The sequence below is a fragment of the Equus quagga genome, chromosome 17 (assembly GCF_021613505.1).
Source record: "Equus quagga isolate Etosha38 chromosome 17, UCLA_HA_Equagga_1.0, whole genome shotgun sequence".
In the NCBI taxonomy this organism is placed as follows: Eukaryota; Metazoa; Chordata; class Mammalia; order Perissodactyla; family Equidae; genus Equus; species Equus quagga.
The window spans coordinates 40061358-40073236 of NC_060283.1; the positions used below are offsets into that span (position 1 = coordinate 40061358).

Sequence of the window (11879 nt, forward strand, 5' to 3'; positions counted from 1 at the left end):
CAAAGCAAAACAGATAAAGACAGACAAAGAGGGGTGGTATATAATGATAAAAGGGACGCTCCACCAAGATGACATAACACTTATAAATATATACGCACCTAACACAGGAGCACCAAAATTCATAAAGAAACTGTTAACAAAACTAAAAGGAGACATTAACAGCAATACAATAATAGTAGGGGACCTCAACACCCCATTAACACCAATGGACAGATCATCCAGACAGAAAATCAACAAGGAAATTATAGAATTAAATGAAAGATTAGATCAGATGGACCTAATAGATATATGTAGGACACTTCATCCAAAAACAGCAGGTTACACATTCTTCTCAAGCGCGCATGACCATTCTCAAGGATAGACCATATCTTGGGAAACAAAGCAAGCATCAATAAGTTCAAGAGGGTTGAAATAATATCAAGCATCTTTTCTGATCATAATGCTATGAAACTACAAATCAACTACAAGAATAAAGCTGGGAAAGGGCCAAAAATGTGGAGACTAAACAACATGCTACGGAACAAACAATGGATTATTGAAGAAATCAAATATTATCTGGAGACAAATGAAAATGAAAACACACCGTACCAAATTATTTGGGACGCAGCAAAGGCAGTCCTAAGAGGGAAATTCATTGCAATACAGGCTCACCTCAATAAGCAAGAAAAATCTTACATAAACAACCGCAAACGACACCTAACAGAATTAGAAAAAGAAGAACAAAGCCCAAAGTCAGTAGAAGGAGGGAAATAATAATAATTAGAGCAGAAATAAATGATATCAAAACAAAAAAGACAGTAGAAAGGATCAATGAAACAAACAGTTGGTTCTTCGAAAAAATTAACAAAATCGACAAACCCTTAGCCAGACTCACTAAATAAAAAAGAATGAAGTCTCAAATAAATAAAATTAGAAACGAGAGAGGAGAAATCACAACACATACCGAAGAAATACAAAGGATCATAAGAGAATACTATGAAAAACTATATGCCAACAAATTGAACAACCTAGAAGAAATGGATAAATTCCTAGACTCATACAACCTACTCAAACTGAATCAGGAAGAAATAGAGAATCTGAAGAGACCAATCACAAGTAAAGAAATAGAAACAATAATCAAAAACCTCCCCAAAAATAAGAGTCCAGGACCAGACGGCTTCTCTGGAGAATTCTACCAAACATTCAAAGAAGATTTAATACCTATCCTTCTCAGACTATTCCAGAAAATAGAGGAAGATGGAGCACTCCCTAATACATTCTATGAAGCCAACATCACCCTGATCCCCAAACCTGACAAGGACAACACAAACAAGGAGAACTACAGACCAATATCACTGATGAACATAGATGCAAAAATCCTCAACAAAATTTTGGTAAACCAAATACAGCAATACATCAAAAAGATTATACACCATGATCAAGTGGGATTTATACCAGGGACACAGGGATGGTTCAACATCCGCAAGTCAATCAACGTGATTCACTACATTAACAAAATGAGAAACAAAAACCACATGATCATCTCAATAGATGCAGAGAAAGCATTCAACAAGATCCAACATCCATTTATGATAAAAACCCTCAATAAAATAGGTATAGAAGGAAAGTACCTCAACATAATAAAGGCCATATATGACAAACCCACAGCCAACATCATACTCAATGGACAAAAACTGAAACCCATCCCTCTCAGAACAGGAACAAGACAAGGGTGCCCACTTTCACCACTCTTACTCAACATAGTACTGGAGGTTTTGGCCAGAGCAATTCGGCAGGAAAAAGAAATAAAAGGAATCCAAACAGGCAACGAAGAAGTAAAACTCTTGCTGTTTGCAGACAACATGATCTTATATATAGAAAACCCCAAAGAATCCATAGAAAAACTATTAGAAACAATCAACAACTACAGCAAAGTTGCAGGGTATAAAATCAACATACATAAATCAGTAGCATTTCTATATGCTAACAATGAACTAACAGAAAAAGATCTCAAGAACTCAATCCCATTCACAATCGCAACAAAAAGAATAAAATACCTTGGGATAAATTTAACCAAGGAAGTGAAAGATCTATACAACGAAAACTACAAGACCTTCTTGAAAGAAATCGACGACGACATAAAGAGATGGAAAGACATTCCATGCACATGGATTGGAAGAATAAACATAGTTAAAATGTCCACACTACCTAAAGCAATCTACAGAATCAATGCCATCCCAATCAGAATTCCAATGTCATTCTTTACAGAAATTGAACAAAGAATCCTAAAATTCATATGGGGCAGCAAAAGACCCTGAATTGCTAAAGCAATCCTGAGAAAGAAGAACAAAGCTGGAGGCATCACAATCCCTGACTTCAAAACATACTACAAAGCTACAGTAATCAAAACAGCATGGTACTGGTACAAAAACAGATGCACAGATCAATGGAACAGAATTGAAAGTCCAGAAATAAAACCACACATCTATGGACACCTAATCTTTGACAAAGGAGCTGAGGGCCTACAATGGAGGAAAGAAAGTCTCTTCAACAAATGGTGCTGGGAAAACTGGACAGCCACATGTAAAAGAATGAAAATCAACCCTTCTTTTTCACCATTTACTAAAATAAACTCAAAATGGATCAAAGACCTAAAGATTAGGCCTGAAACAATAAGTCTTCTAGAAGAAAATATCGGCAGTACACTCTTTGACATCAGCTTCAAAAGAATCTTTTCAGACACCATAACCCCTCACATGAGGGAAACAATAGAAAGAATAAACAAATGGGACTTCATCAGACTAAAGAGCTTCTTCAAGGCAAGGGAAAACAGGATTGAAACAAAAAAAACAGCCCACTAATTGGGAAAAAATATTTACAAGTTATTTATCCGACAAAGGGTTAATCTCCATAATATACAAAGAACTCACACAACTCAACAACAAAAAATCAAACAACCCAATTACAAAATGGGCAGGTGACATGAACAGACATTTCTCCAAAGAAGATATACAGATGGCCAATAGACACATGAAAAGATGCTCATCATCACTAATCATCAGGGAAATGCAAATCAAAACTACACTAAGATATCACCTTACACCTGTTAGAATGGCAAAAATATCCAAAACTAAGAGTGACAAATGTTGGAGAGGCTGTGGAGAAAAAGGAACCCTCATATACTGTTGGTGGGAATGCAAACTGGTGCAGCCACTATGGAAAACAGTATGGAGATTCCTCAAAAAGTTAAGAATAGAAATACCTTATGACCCAGCCATCCCACTACTGGGTATCTAGCCTAAGAACCTGAAATCAGCAATTCCAAAAGTCCCATGCACCCCTATGTTCATCGCAGCATTATTCACAATAGCCAAGTCATGGAACCAACCTAAGTGCCCGGCAACTGATGATTGGATAAAGAAGATATGGTATATATATACAATGGAATACTACTCAGCCATAAAAAAGGACGAAGTCGTCCCATTCACAACAACATGGATGGACCTTGAGGGTATTATGTTGAGTGAAATAAGCCAGACAGAGAAAGACGAACTCTGTATGACTCCACTCACAGGTAGTAGTTAACATATGGACAAAGAGAACTGATCGGTGGTTGCCAGGGGAAAGGGGGGTGGGAGGAGGGCATTAGGGGTGAAGTGGTGTACCTACAACATGACTAATAATGATGTACAACTGTAATTTCACAAGGGTGTTAACTATCATAACCTTAATTAAAAAAAAAAAAAAACTTAATGCTGTTTTCCTAAGATCACAACAAGACAAATACATCTGCTCCCACCACTTCTACTTAACACTGTACTGGGAATTACAGCCCGTGCAATAAGAAAAAAATTGAAAGTTAGAAAGGAAAAAGTAAAATTGTATGTATTCGCAGATGACATAATCTTTATGTAGAAAACCCAATGGAATCTATAAAAAAGCTATTAGAATAAATGAGTATAGTCTGGTTGACAGAGAAGATCAATGTACAAAAATCAATCTAGCAAGTCAAAAATATAAATTAAAAAACCACCATTTCAATAGCATCAAAAAACATGAAATACAAAGGGACAACTATGACAAAAGGTGTACAAGATTTGCCCAGTGAAAACCACAAAATATTGCTGAGAGAAATTGAAGAAAACCTAAATAAATGGAGACTCCAAAGCATGTTCATGGTTTGGAAGACTCAACATTGTTAAGATGGAAATCCCCGCCCCCCAACTGATCTACAGATTCAGTACAACCCCAAATTCTCAAGCAGACTTTTTGGAAAAGCTGACAAGCTGATTCTAAAATTAACATAGAAATGAAAAGGACCTCAAAAAGCCAAAATCTGGAAAAAGAATAGCAAGGTTGAAGGACTTACGCTATCTGACTTCGTCTTATAATAAAACTACAGTAATCAAATCAGTGTAATATTATCATCAAGATAGACAAATTGATCAATGGAACAGAAAAGAGAGCCCAGAAATAGAAATATAAGTAGATTTTCAACCTAGGTACAACCCAGGTACAAGGCAATTTAGCAAAGGAACAGTCTTTTCAACAAATAGTTCTAGAACAATTAGATTCCGTAAGTAACAAAATGAACTTTGATCCATACCTTGCACTATACATAAAAAGTAGCTCGAAGTATATCATAGATCAAAATGTAAAACCTAAAATTAAAACTTCAAGAACATAAGAGAATATCTTTGTGATATTAACTTAGGCAAAGATTTCTTAGATAAAGCAACAAAAGCACAATCCATAAAAGAAAAAGTTATAAATTGGACTTTATTAAGAATTTCTGTTCTTCAAAAGACACCATTAAGAGAATAAAAAGAGACTGAGAGAAAACATTTGCAAATTCTGTGTCTGAAAAAGGACTCACCTCCAGAATATATTAAGAACTTCTAAGCTCAGTAATAAGAAAACACAGAACCCAATTAAAAATGGACAAAAGATCTGAACAGACACTTCACCAAAGAAGTTACAAGGATAGCAAATAAGTTCATGAAAAGATGCTCAGCATCACTAGCCATTAAGGAAATGCAAAGTAAAACCACAACGAGATCCCACTACATATCTATTAGAATGCCTAAAATGTAAAAGACCGACCATACCAAGTGTTGACAAGGATGTGGAGGAACTGGATCTCTTATACACTGCTGGTGGTGCAAGAGTACAGCTACTCTGGAAAATTGTGATGGTTTCTTTAAAAGTTAAGCATATGCCTATCATATGATTCAACCATTCTACTCCTCGGTATTTAACCAAAGAAACAAAAGGATATGTCCACACAAAGACTTGTACACAAATTTTCATAGCAGCATTATTTGTTACCAACTAAAAACTGGAACCAACCAACATGTCCATCAAATAGGTCAATGTATTAGTAAACTGCGTACAGCCATTCAAAGGAATATTACTCAGCATTAAAGAGGAATCAACTACTGATAGACTAAAAAACACTGATTAATCTCAAAATAATTATGCTGAGTGAAAAAAGCCTAAGTACATACTATACGATTCCATTTATATAAGATTCTAGGAAATTCTAGGAAATGAAATTAATATATAATGACAGAAAGATCAGTGGTTGTCTGGGATGCGGGTCAAGGAGTCAGGGATATGAGGAAAGCTTCGGGGGTGATGGATATGTTCACTATCTCGTTTCTGATGAGAGTCTCATAAGTATACACATACGTCAAAAGTTTACAAATTGTACGCTTTAAATATGTACAGTTTATAGTATGTCAACCATAGCTGAAATCAGCTTTTAAAAAATATGGTCTTAACCAACAATTAATAATCCTTCATAATACAAATTGGACCCTAATTCATTCATTTAAAATTATTCCTTGTCAATAATGTGTATTTTAGCCATAAAATTCATAGGCCATCCTTACTTCCAAACTATTGAGTGAGTGATTTGAAATGGCAAAATTCAATAAATCATAAAGAAAACTGTCTTATTGGAGCAAAACATCTCTGAACAATTCAAATATTTTTTCATTTTAAAAACTTAAAATAACTAAAAAGAATACAAACCATGTAACTTGTTGATTTTATTTTAAGTAGGGTTAAACAAAAATGCCAACGTGCTGTTACCTCCCTGGTATAGCTGCCACTATGGTTTCATACTCAACCCTTTAAAACTGATGACAGCTGACGATGGCGAAGAGAGAAAGGAGCAACTATTTCCCATGTGGAGAAATGTTCTCTAAGTGAGGTCAAGTTAAACAGCAAGGTTTGCGGCTTCTCTCTGAATCCCGCAGCACCCCGACAACCACGACAAACCTCTCTTCTTCATCAAAGCCTAATGGGAAATAGAAACAACCCGATTTCATTACAGAAAGCCTGCAGAGGAACCTGCCTCCTCTTGGTTTGGGTACCCAAGCTCTCAAGTCTACCAGACACTCCAACAACTACTTTCCTTCATTTGAAAGATTTTTAAGCCACAGGGAACAGGTAACTTCCTACTATATCAGCCTACATCATTACTTGCCCTTTTCTTTATTGTCCCTATATTATTTATGTTGATGTTCTCAGGCCCAGAGTTCTCACGCCCAGGTTCCAATTTCACTGAATTTAAAGTAGCATGCTGCAGGAATCAGATAGACATGGGTCCATCTTTGGTTCTAAAACTTACTGCCTTATGACTTAAGTAAACTCCCTGAGCCTCAATTTTATCATCAGTAAACGAGTCAAATCACCTTTCTCATTGGACATGAATTGGTATTAAATGATATATGCATGTGAATTACTTGACACATAGGAGGGTCTCTAAAAATTATAATCCCCTTCCTCCTCTTTATTTTCTAACAGGAAGGCATTTTCTGAGGGCAAAGTACCTCAGCAGCCCTTATCCCCAGGTGATTTCATCAGAGACATTTTCAAGGTACTTTGTGCCATATGAAAGTCTTTTCCCGCCAGTATGAACACTCTCTTGTCTGCCACCATTAGTGTATCCCATTATGAATGTATTTAAAACCAATGAACTGTACACTTAAAAATGGTTAAGATGGGAAATTTTATGCTATGAGTATTTTACCAAAATAAAAAAAATGGGGAAAACAGGTAGTTTTTTAAACTAACAGTTGACTAAACTGATCAATTCTAGCCTCAACACGAGAGTTAATCACATAATTGTAACTCTGGGGCATCTGGTTCTTGCTGTGGTTCCAAATGAAACGCCATCTGAAAAGTCCTTGTTGTCAAATCGTTCTATCTCCTGTCAAATGACACAAAGGAGCATCTTGTGCAGTTCCACCACCGCCCTCAGTCTAGTGAAGACAACAAGAATTCTGGCCAAGTTTCCCCAACATCACCAATAATGGCACAGACGGCTGGACTTCAGAGGGATCTCGGACCCAGCCCAGGCCCATAGTTTGATTCGTATATGGGCTCGGAAGTATTTCAACGAAAATGAACTTTTTTTCCCACAGCAACTCCCCCAAAATAAGAAATTTTTTGAAGGTTAAAATAAAAGGACATTCTAAAAACTGGATTCTATAAGGCTGGTCCTACATTATAGGAAAACAAAGTCTAGGATAAGTGGGGAAACTGCAAATAAGTTTACAAATCTTCCTCACACAAGAAAACGCTCTCACACTTTTTTTGCCCTTAAACTACTAAGCCATCTCAAAATCATTTCCAGTGCAGTGTCCAAGACCAACCGGTCCATAGGCATTCTGAGATGAGCACTATAAAATGTAATATAAGAATGATTCTTTCAAAAACATTTAGCAGCAATAAAACTCACAAATAAGCATAAACCTTTGCCTCAAAATAAATCAGCTAACCTAAAAAGTTAATGCATTAGGTTTTTCACTTTTGATTGCTTTTTCATTAGATTTTCATCAAAATGTGCAGAGGAACCCAAGCACATGTGCCAGGGGCAAATACATGCAATAAAGAGAGCGTTAGGAAAAGGTGAGCACGTCTCAACTCTGACCGCAAAAGTGAAAGAACTCTTCGACTCCAGAGGGACCAACGTAAATTTGATTAATATAATTAAGGCTCTGAATCGACGAAGTTCAAAATTTTGTGTGGAGCCACCTTTCAGGCAATGAAAGTCATGAACACAATCAATCCATCAGCAAATATTTCCTAGGCATTTCATGCGCCTCAGCATTGTGCTGTAGGGATACGGAAACCAGTTTCTGTGCCCTAGTGGCACTTCTGGTCTAATTAGAGGACAGAGGATTAAATCGCAACATGTAAGCAGGCCGAAGCAGAAAAGGCACCCAGGAGTTGAAAGACCAGAGCTCGAGTCCCAACTCTGCCCCTACTCACCAGATGTCTGTCCTTGGGCAAATCACTGAAACTTCTCCAGGACTCTACTTTCTCATCTATAATAAGAGAAGTTTGGACAGGATGATTTCTAAGGCCTCTTCCCCTCTGGGTCTACTAATCCAAGCTGAAAGAAAAGGGAGAGGAACTAGGCCTAAAGACTTGGCAGGATTTGAACTGACTGATGCGAGAAGGAAGGACATTCTAGGAGAGGGACATGAAGATAAAAACAGACACATCTCGTAGGATTTCACTTATAGGAGACATCTAGAGTAGTCAAAATCACGGAAACAGAAAGTAGACGGGTGGGTGCCAGGAGCTGGAGGGAAGGAGAAATAGGGAGCTGTTCAATGGGTACAGAGTCTAGCTTTGCAAGACGAAAAAGTCCCAGAGATCTGTTACACAACAACGCAAATATAGTTAACACCACTGAACTGTACAGGTAAAAATGGCTAAGAGGGCAAATTTTATGTAATGTATTTTTCTTAACCACAATTAAAAAGAATGAATCACAGAAATTAGTGCCTTAGCAGTCACACTGATGCAAAAATATTTCAAATCAACGAACCAGTAGTGTCAATCCTAATCCCTAAAATTCTCCCCCCAATTTAAAAAAATATGTGGACACAACTTGCTAGTGGGACAGGGAGGCTGCCTCAACCACAGTAAAGCTGAGCAAGCATGCTGAGAAAATGAGGAAAGAGAAGACAACAAACACTAAGCAACGGCAGAAATACAAAGCAGGCTACTCAAACACAACCTAATTGTGTCATCCCCACTTGCAATCCAGCCTAAATCTCTAAATAAAATCACGTAGAGGCTTCTCTTTACTCCAAGGATAAAGAAAAATTCCTCCAGGCCCCTCTCCCACCAGATTCTTCTGCGCTCTCCCTGCTCCACACAGAAAGCTGTACCTTAAGTCCCCAGTCCTCTCCCCAAACCCTGCCATCACAGGGTGCTTGCCCTTGGCTGTTTGCTCTGACTGAACACTCCCCCTTTCCTGAGCACCTTTCAGATATCAGTTCAAACGTCACTTCTGTGACTTCTCTAACTCAAACACAATCACAGTTGCAGTTCTACATTCATGTGATTATTTGGTACCATCTGCTGGGGACAGGGACCACGCATGCATTCACTCCTCCCCATTTCCAACGCCAACCACAGCGCCTAGTACCAAGTAAGCACTCAAACACTTGTTGAGTAAGTGAATAAACGGGCACTAAACCTGTAAGAAAGCAATAAAACATAGTAAGAGGTCTCCTTAAGAGTCTGTGCATCCTCACAAATGAATCTTTGGAGGAGGCCCAAAGCAATTGAGCCAAAAATCCCTATTCAACTCTTTAAAAAAAAAAGTCAATTCAGATGCCTGTATAAATTTCTCTGGTCCTTCTATGTCACTAGGCAAATGCTGAGCAACAAAGACCGATAAGTTAAAGGCACACACACCCCACAGATAAAGCAAAGCTACTAGCTGCTGAGTAACTGTTGCTCTGGTATTCCCTGATACAGCGCCTGCTACATGGGAAGGACTCTGGAAATATCTGTCAAATGAATAAAGAACAACATTTCACAAGACTCAAGTATGTATGAAACAGTAACTAACTGTGGTGTCTCATATGAAAGTAAGACCAACTGCAGAAGGAAAGGAAAGAAGCTCTACACAGCAAAGCCCTCTGCCAGTAGCCTCATTATTTTAGATCTCAAAAATGAAAAATGCCAGACATAATTGGGCTAAGAGTGAAAGAAATAGATACTGCAATCAAATGACCTTAGAGCTTTAAACAAAGGCTACAAAATGTCACATGGACTATTTCCCAAACCCTTAAGAATGTAAGGAAAGAAATTATTTAGGATTCCCTGTCCCCTCCAATACAAATATCAGTTTTATTTATAGTTTAGAAAGAAATCAAGAGATAAACAGTATCTATACTTTAGAAATATAATCCATAAACGTATTCCTGAAAACTCCAGCCCATAGTGATCTCTCCTCCGATTTTGCATTTAAACAAATGCTATTTTATATTTTCTAATAGTTTAATATGTGCCGTCTCTTGTTTCTTATATATCTTTTCAGGTGCAAATAACACTGTAGGTGCTTAACAAGTACTTATAGAACTGAAATGAAATTACACTGCTTTGAATAATGGATTTTGATATATAAACTCTTGTGTTTTATTCCCAAATAATGCCATCCCCGAAAATTCTTCATATGCCTGTTTTAGCTCTATCGTCACTGGATTAAATATAAAGTCGTTACCCAACAATGCTCAAATAAGGCTTGGTGTTTTCTTAATATTGTTCCTTCAACTCAATTAAAGGAGGTTTTCAGTCCCTTATATTTCCATATAAATTTTAGTTTGCCAATTTCTGAAAAAAAGCCAGCTGGAAATTTGATAGAGATTATATCGAGTCTGTTTTCGAATGTAAACCAGAGGTATTAACAACACCTGGCCTACTTTCTTCCATGTAGCAAATTTCACTAGAAATTCTTCCCAAACCTACTGAATCCCAGGGAGAGTTCCTCTGTAGAAAATTAGAAGACACCACATCTAAACTACAGACTACTACCCACACGTCACTAAACACTGGAACGCTACTTCCATGGAAAAGGATCAAAGCGTCGAATTAGATGAGTCTCACAAGCAACAAAGCAGATAAAGTATATCGCTTTGGAAAGCGCAAAGCAGCAAGCAAACATCAAGTATTACAGTTAAGAGGCTGCCGTCCCAGGCTCCTGAGGCGCCCCATCCCTGCCAGTCCCAAACATCCGGATCAGGACCCAGAAGCACGCGCCCACAGGTGACCCGAGCCCCGGGAGGCGTCCTCTCTACAGCAGCTGGCTCTCTAACTCCGGTTTTCCTCCCCGCGCACCACGCTGGGCTCCAGGGGCGGGCCGGCGGGGCCTGGGCACGAGGAGCCGGGCCTGCGAGGCCGGTCTGCGGGGAACGGGGGGCGTGAGGTGGGCAGGTGCGACGCCAGGAGCGGAGGGCCCTCGGCCGGCGCAGCCGCCGCAGGTGCCCCGCGAAGCGCCGCGGAGCCCTGCCGGCCAGCCCAGGGGTCGGTCCTGGGAAAGGGTCGAGGTGGGGCGCGCGGGACGGGGGCGGGAGGGCCTCACCGTTGCTCCCGGGAGGCCGGCGGCACCGCGGTCCCTCAGTTGCTAAGGAGAATGCTCTTCCGGGTCACGGGCGCGGCGGTACAGAGAGCAACGGTGGCCGGAAGGGGCCAAGAGCGATGCGCAGGGCGAGTGCGCGGCGGAGGCGGTGGACGCGCCTAGTTCCGCTGCGGCGGGGGAGAATGGCTGGGGCTGGTGGCTCTACCCGGGTAGTTTCTGAGACACCTTCCTTCCCGGCGCGGGCCGTCTTCAGTCCCCTGCGCCGGGGCCAGCCACCGGCGGACGCCCTCCCGCCCAGCCCAGGCCCTTCGAGCTGTGCTCCGCGGGGCCCACTCTCACCCCGCAGGATCCGCCAGCCCTGAGGCGTCTCGCCCCGCTTCTTGCCCCCGGGTGTAGCCACGCCGGCTCTTTTTTGTGACACCGTTTTACTCGTTCTTTCATTTACGGAACACCTGCTCCGGGCTAGATGCAGGGCTGGCACTGGGGATACAGAGATGGGCAACCCAGG

General features: G+C 40.0%; 1 protein-coding gene across 3 annotated transcripts in view; it reads right to left on the reverse strand.

Moving 5' to 3' along the window:
• DIS3L2 (DIS3 like 3'-5' exoribonuclease 2) overlaps positions 1–11454 on the reverse strand; it is a 359659-nt gene extending 348205 nt beyond the window's left edge. Inside the window, exons 1-2 of one of the 3 annotated variants that reach the window (XM_046644634.1) lie at positions 11375–11452; positions 8263–8318 (exon numbers count right to left, since the gene is read on the reverse strand). The gene's annotated coding sequence lies outside the window, so the exon portion shown is untranslated. Of the gene's footprint in view, positions 1–8262; positions 8319–10967; positions 11039–11374 lie in introns of those variants that run through there. The other 2 variants (XM_046644636.1, XM_046644635.1) reach the window with 2 other exon arrangements.
• Positions 11455–11879: the final 425 nt, after the last annotated feature.